Source organism: Condylura cristata, unplaced genomic scaffold (assembly GCF_000260355.1).
Source record: "Condylura cristata isolate star-nosed mole 26May11 unplaced genomic scaffold, ConCri1.0 scaffold00038, whole genome shotgun sequence".
In the NCBI taxonomy this organism is placed as follows: domain Eukaryota; kingdom Metazoa; phylum Chordata; class Mammalia; order Eulipotyphla; family Talpidae; genus Condylura; species Condylura cristata.
The window spans coordinates 6710625-6718069 of record NW_004567139.1 but is presented as its reverse complement, the minus strand read 5'-3'; the positions used below and the strand labels follow the sequence as shown (position 1 = coordinate 6718069).

General features: G+C 59.0%; 1 protein-coding gene across 4 annotated transcripts in view; it reads left to right on the top strand.

Annotated features, from left to right (window-relative positions):
- The window catches only part of SLC39A11 (solute carrier family 39, member 11), a 212718-nt gene that overhangs the window by 60370 nt on the left and 144903 nt on the right, over positions 1–7445 (top strand). The window lies entirely within an intron of this gene.

Sequence of the window (7445 nt, the reverse complement as noted above, 5' to 3'; positions counted from 1 at the left end):
GAGAGAGGATGAGTGAGAATGTGTGTGTGTGAGAGAGATGATGATGAGAGAAAAAGTGTGTGTGTGTTGGGGTGAGGGATGGTGAACGAAAAACTTAACTATTTCTTCTAGAAGACTCTCGAGGTAATGAGCTACCACAAATCCCACCTTCACTCTGGTTTTCCTAAGACATGACAAGTTAGCAGCCGCCCTGAGTTTTGCCTTCCCCGGCCTCACTCACTCTCTGGGAAGCAGAGACTGATCAAAAAGCATGAGCTGCAGGGAACAAGAGGTCCGGGTGACTCCGTGGCAAGGCAGTCAGCCTCTTGATTCCAAGCGGTTCTGCTCGCTGCCAGCCTGCGTCCTGGCCCCACACTCCCAGCAGAGGCGGGAGAAGGGCACATGGGACTGGGGGAGTCGGGGGAGTCAGAGCTGAGGACGCTGGGCCCCAAGAGGGGAGCTGGCAGGAGGCCGCTCAGGAGACATGGATTTCCACTGGTCTCTGCTTTGCTTTTTCTGGGGGGGGCCTCCTCTCACCCCTGGAGAGCTGAGACACTCAGCATGACCCCAGGGCTCACAATTCTCTGACCCCAGCCCCCCTGAATTGCTCTCCCCTTAGCTAATCCTGTAGTCGCCTTTTTAATAGACATCAAATGAGAGCCTTCCGGGGCCAAAGCCTGGAGTCTTACAGCTGACTTAATTCTCGTCATTGAGATTGCCCTCAGCAAGATGTCAAAAGCTTGCTTTTTCATGTCGACATTAAACTGATAGGGCTGTTACATATTTTCTCTTATTAGCGGCTTCTCTTCCCTGCCTCTCTGGCCACATATGCTCACGCTTCTTTGTTTCAGGCACAGAAAAGAAATCCTGTCGGTGTGGTGAGGCTGGCTCCTAATTGCTGTGCCTTCGGAGGGGCTGTGTCGCCTGTAATGAGTTCGCATTTCCCAGTCCAAATAAAGAATATTATTGCAAATGGAAAAGCGTGAATGTCGTGAACAACCTGCAGAAATTTGCAAGCGAGGCATCTGGTCCTTGGTTCAGGCAAACCCCACATTCCTTTCTTGGGAGTGGGGGTAGTGAGAGAGTGTGTGTGTGTGTTGGGGGGTGAGGGGGGAGAATGCTTCCTGTCTCTTGGTAGCGATTCTCGAAGCCTACAGGCGACACTGGCTTATTTGGTGATTTTCCCCCCCGCTGCCTTTTTTCCTTTCTCATAAGCTGGTCTCGTAATTGTCCAAAGCAGAAAGGCTGGGCAGTTTTGGGGTTTGAAAAGGCATTAGGGCAAAAGCTGTGTGCTCGCGGGTCCCGAGAAACCTGGCTCACAGGCAGCGAGCCGGGGCTGTGACACTGGCTTTCTCCCTGGGCGGATGCCCACACTCGCCTGGCGTGATTCTGGTTTGGGAGCACAGAGCTTTGTCCCAAGGGCTGGGATGCCAGCGGTGGGGAGTCTATTCCAGGGGCTCCTGGGTTCCCAGTTGTTCAGAAAATACTCAGGACCCACTTCCACTTGACCTTGAGCGCTTCCCTCTCAGTGTCCTGGTCCTGGACCTGAGGGAAGGACACAAAGGGTATTAAGCAGCCAGTTCGCGACGAGGGGTCCAGGCTGTTCCTGCTGGAGCTCCAGGCGCCCTCACTTACCTTCAGAGGTGCCCTCCCCTACCTTCAGAGGTGCCCTCCCCTCCTGGGGGCTGTGGGGCAGCAGCTAGGTTCCAGGCCCCCAAGGGAACACACACATCTTCCCGCCATCTTCCCGCCATGGCGGGGCGGGCTGCAGGAAGGTGTCACAGGCTCCCGGGGGTGAGGGGATGCACTGCTGCAGGGAAGGGGCTGGGCCGGGGTGGGGCGGGCCGATTTCGCACCCCCAGGCTCTGTGAACTCCAGGGGAAGGAGGGCCTTGGCGGAGCGAGGCGCTGGCATAGCTGCGGGGTCCAGCCCTAGCGCTGCTGACCCGGATGTCAACCCCGCTGACCCGGTGCCCTGGCCGTGCCTACCCCCAGCGGCCTGCCCTTCCTCGCTTGCCTCTGCCCTCCCTCGGTGGTCGACCTGCTGGCTCCTGCAGGTGTCCTGAGGGACGCCTCGCAGGTCATTCCCCGTGGCAGAGAAAAGCCCTCGGTACCTTTGGCCTCCGACCGTTTTGCATTTTTGCAAAGACTTCTTTCCCCCGGCTGCGAGAGCTTTCCGGCATGGGCTGTTTCTAGCCGGGACATGTGTGATTTTTCTCTCCTAAGCTAGTGTACCCCTCCCAGGTGCTGTGGACAGTCAGCCACTCACGTCCTTTCCCGGAGGGCACGTGTGATCTGGTTTTTGCTGGGGTCTCCCCGATGACAGGGACACACACAGACACACACCCTCTCTCTCACACACGCACGTGTATATGTGCATTTATCTTAGCAGGCTGCTTCCTCTGTCATAAGAAGCTGTAGTAACTCTTGGCAGCCAGCCCACACATTTCTGAAAATCCTCACCTTCAGAACACCCCCATTATTCCCCAGTCTGTATTTCCTCAGCTTCCCTGTGCAGAGATGGGGGTGTCATTTCTCATGGGGGACACCCCATGTCTGAGAACGGGGGCTGACTCATGTAGACCTGGCGAGCCCAGTCTCGGAAGAGCGGGGCATTCTGACCCTGTGAGTGCGCTATTGGGAGGTTCTGGTGGAGAACCCCTAACTGAGGAAGGGCCGCCTGTACCCCGCGCCAGCAGAGGGGCCAGCCGACGCCTCCCATGGATGCCCAGTGGGGCTGGAGAGGCTCGTGCCCTCTGCTGGGCTTATCCCCTGGCAGCTGTCACCTGGGTTCAGTCCCAGGTGCCCCGAGGGGTCTGTCCTCATGATCACCCCTGACATAAGTGGGCGGGAGCACTGAGGACCAGAGGGGATGGCGGCCCCGTTCTCACGGATGGGTGTGGGGATCTTGTCTGACCTGGAGCGCGTTCATCTGTGCAGGGCTGACGTGGAGCAGCCCCGAGGGGGCCTCCCACCTGGGTCCTTGGTTTCGCAGACATGACATGGCCTCTCCCCCATCTGGTGTCATAGCTTGTGGGGTGCGTGACACCCCGCCTCTCTCTACACCTTTCTCTGTCTCCGTCCTGGTTTCCTTGGTGGCCATCGGGTCCCCTCCCCCTGTCCTCCTGCGTTTGCGAGTGGCCGCGAGCATCCCTGCTCCTGGTGTTAGGTCTGGTCTCTAGCCCTGGAAACGGCTTTTCCTTGCCACGTTTATCCCCTTCCACCTTGTGCAGGGCGTCTGTGCCCAGCCACGAGTGGCCGGTGGGGTTTGCAACCCAGCCTCGTCAGGGACGTGGGTCGCCCCAGGACCAAACACCCCGATTAGCCCTGTGTTTACACCTGAAGGCCATTTTGTTCCCATCCAGTGACTCAGCGTGCCCGCAGCGTCCCTCGGTGACCTGCTCTGTCCTGATTTGTCACGGGGAGCTCCCGAGTCCCTCAGTCCGGCAGGCCAGCGTGCAGGGCCAGGAGCTTACTCGGCAGACTGTCCCTGGGCCAGATGTAGATGTAGATGCCCTCTGGACTCGCCTCGGGGCGGGGAAAACCTCCCTGTACCCCACCCGGGAGGTGGAAGGTCATGCTTACCCCTGTCGGTAGAAGGAGCAGGTGGCCCAGCCTGCACACATTCGTATGTGTCCACTACTAGATTTACTCAGAGGCAGGGCCCTCTTGGGGGGCCCTAAGGTGGGCCACTTGCACGGTCCTTCCCTGCCCGGAGGTCACTTCTCTTCCCCGTGCTGCCTGGCTGACCCGGGCCTGGGGGCCCGGGAAGGCCCTGTGTGGTGCTGTTTCCTGCGAGTCAGGAGACACTGGGTTTGTTCTGTGACACCGGGGCTTCGACGGGCAGAGTTGGTAGAACCCGGCGTCTTGTCCAGCACTGGGACTCCTGGTTGGTGTCCTGAGGGCAGAGAGGCTCTGGGAACCGCATCTGGCCAGGGCTGTTGGAGGAGAGAGTTTTGTGCCTCAGGCCTTGGCGAGGCCCATCCCAGCTGGCCCAGAAGAGTCGAACGCCTGCCCGTCTCTGCCTGGGATCCCGCTCCCTCTAGCCACGGCGCAGGTCACCCGGCAGTCGCCTCTGAGTTCACCAAAAGCTAGGTTATTCTGGGTGGGCCTGACCTCACCAAGTGATGAGCCCTGATGGGCTGGGGGGGGGGGCAGGGGCTGAGGAATTTGCAGCGAGGCAGCCTCCTGCTGCCCTTGAAGGAGCAAACTGCCCTGCTAGCAGGACCTGAGGGCATTGTCCCCACCCAGAGCAGCCCGGTGACAACCAGGAACAGCAACCCCAGCCCTTCAGCCTTCATTCCAGAAAAGGAATCCCGCTAGGGAGCCGCGGGAGAGGGCCCGGCCTCAGAGGCGGTCCGGTTCGGTCCGGTTGAGCCCGGTGAAGTCCTACACAGGCACACCACGGCAACCCACCCTGAAACCTGAGAGGGAGGAAGTGGGTGTTGCTTCTGGTCGGGTGGTGGGGACTTGTAACCTTCACGCAGCCACGCTCATCTTTCCCCTGTCACCGGCTTTGGAATTTGGGCTTAGAAAAGAGAGAAAAGGGAAGATGCCAGTCCCCACATACCCACGGCAGGAAGCAGAAAAACACTCCAGAAGCAAGCTGTCTCAGTGCCTCTGAGCTGCCAAGGCCTCATCAAGCCCAGGGAAGATGAATAATTAATTCTGCGCCAGGCTGAGTGATGCCCTGATAAAAGAAAATCCAGTATGTTCTTCAAAGCCGTGGCTTCTCCTTGAAGTGGTCTGGTGCCATTTACCATGCCATTTCCTTAGCGCCAAGTGCACAAGGGTTTCCTCCCCCACCGACAGGTCTCCCCCACCCCTCCCGCCTCGGCCTTCCTGCGCGTCTCCGACTGGCCCCTGACCCACACCTCTGCCAGCCGGCTTCCATCTGGCCAGCAGCTCCAGGTAGGAAGCCGGTCTCTGCCTGGGAGACAGCAGTTTTCAGGAGGCAGCGGGAACGTTTCAAACACGGCGTGAGGCTCCGGGCCCTGGCGGCCCGGGTCCCACGGGCTGGAGCTGCTGCAGAGAGAGGGGCTGTGGGCTGTGAGGGGGGCTGGAGGCCAGGGGGCTGATGGAGCTGTGGACTGTGAGTGTGAGAGGCAGCGCCCACGTGAAGTCCTGGGCCCCCCCGCGCCTGCCCCGGCCCCCTCCCCGCCCCCCTGTCCCAGCGGCTGGGCTTTGCCTGAAACACTTCAGAAGACAACACAGGTGCCATCTTGTCACCCACACCTGACCTCTGGCTCCCGGTCCTGCAGTTCCTCCCCAGAAGCTTCTGGAAAGAGGCCTCTTGAGCAGGCAGGCCCCTCTGTGGGAGGTGACTCCTTTACCACCCACTGCCCTTTTCCTGAAGTCATGTTTGCTAGAGGTATAGAGACTGGCCATAAGTCACACCTTGCCTTTCCTCCTGAACTGAGCTGTGTGGCGGTTCTCCTCGCTGGTTCCCTGTCGGTCTGCACCCAGGAAGGCCACAGGCACAGAGGGGCCGGGCTGTCGCGCCATCACCATCCCCACAACTATTTTATTGTGGTAGAAGGTAGAATGGTTGATTACCGTCTTGGTTGTCATCGTCTCTAGCCGCTGTGAGTAGTGGACACACACGTGCACACACCCACACACACCAATTCTGCTGACTCATCTGTGAGGATGACCCACAGGCCTGTATTTGTGAAGGTGACAGGCGGACCCTGCTCTGCTACCTGGTCTCTTGTGGCTTTTCCTTCTGGATACAGTGAGGTCCTTGGCCAGCGCGGCGGGGTGAAGCGTCACCTGTGTGATGATGTCATACATGGCCACGCCATTACGTCTATGACGCTGGCTCTTCGCGGTGGGGGTTCTCAGTCTACCTGCCTTGGGGGCCTTCCCCTGACGTCTCCTCCATGGAACACTTTCCCCCGGAGCCGTTCACAGGGCAGGGACCGAGGAGCACCGCTCTGCGAGCGCCCTCACGTGCCCACCCGCAGGCGGGCTCCACGCCGCCTCGGCCCGGGCTCCCCTGACCGAGGAGGCCCAGAGACAGGCGGGGGCGCGAGGCTGCTCTTCGGGGTCGGAGGCCGTCGGCAGGTCACCCCGCCGGTCGTTCTACGCGGTGCGCAGCGTGAAGGCAGGCGTGACCGTGTCTCAGCCGCAGCTGGCGGTGGGGGAGCCCCAAGGAGGAGCCCCCCGGGCCCCCCGCGGCCAGTGCTTCTCCTCCTTGCCGAGTAGGGCTGTTCGCTTGGGGGGCCTCAGTCTCCTCGCGCCTGCTTGGGGGGCCTCAGTCTCCTCGCGCCTGCCATCGATTCACGGTTTTCGCAGCTCTGTTCTGCACACACGCTCCTAATCTCTGTGCACATTTATCATACACACCAGCATTAGCCCAGGCACACATCAGGCCCTGGGCTTTTTTTTTTTTATTATTATTATAATAGTTTATTTTTACATCATTTTCTGCCTTTTCCCATCTCAGTTGTCATCCCCGTGGGCTTCCCATCACCAATTCACCCGTGTGCCATCACCATAGTCCTGTGGGCTTCATCCCCGCCCCCACCACCATTTTTTATCCCATTGCCCACTGCACGCCCATAAAATGTCTCTGGTATATGGTTGTTTGTTGTTATTATTTACCCCGCTCCCAGGCCCTGGCATTTTTTTTTTTGGCTCCTCAACAGTCATGAAACACACCTTGTCAGTGAGCATCAAAGCAACAACATTGATAACTCTGAAAGCAGTCAGATTTTTATGATGCGGCAGGTGATGTGGTATTTAAAAATAAGCACCCATGGGCCCTCCCTGGTGGCTCAACTGGTTAAGGCACATCACTGCGAGGCTTTCCGAAGCCACTGCAACATGATTTCGATTCCAGGCTGGAGAGGCGACCCACAGGCACGGCAGACCCCTCCTGACCCGCTCGCTGCTCCCCTCAGCAGTGGACTTCGTCCATCTGCCTGTTCTGCTCCCCGCTCTGTCTCTGGTGAGTCCTCTCACCCCCCTGCACCTCTGGCCTGTACCCCAGTTCTGTACACATCACTAAATCTTTAAGGAAAAAGAAAGCACCCGTAGTGCCAGCTGCCCCGTGCGGGTCTCTGCTCCGGCGCTTCCCTGGAACGCTGCCGCGGGCTGCGGCTCTGGAACTGCTCGGACACCTCCGCTCTCTCCTGGGATCATGGAGTCATCAGGGCTGTGCCTGGCTCGCTTGTACCCCGGGTGTGGCGCCTTGAGGCGGTCCTTGGCAATGCACCCTCAGCAGTGAAAGCAGTGCCACCCGGTACCAACTCACGTGCAAACCCATGCAGGAAAGCGGGCAGCAGGACCTGGGCATAAGGATGGAGCTGGTGACTCAGAGGTTTGATCAGATTTCTTCTTGGGATTCTTGTTTAAGTGGAAATAGAAAGTGGAAATTGTTTTTACATAAAACTTCCAAGCCCTGGGCCCTCCCTGGTGGTGCCACCGGTCAAAGGGCCGCACTACGAAGCGAGCAGCAGTTGC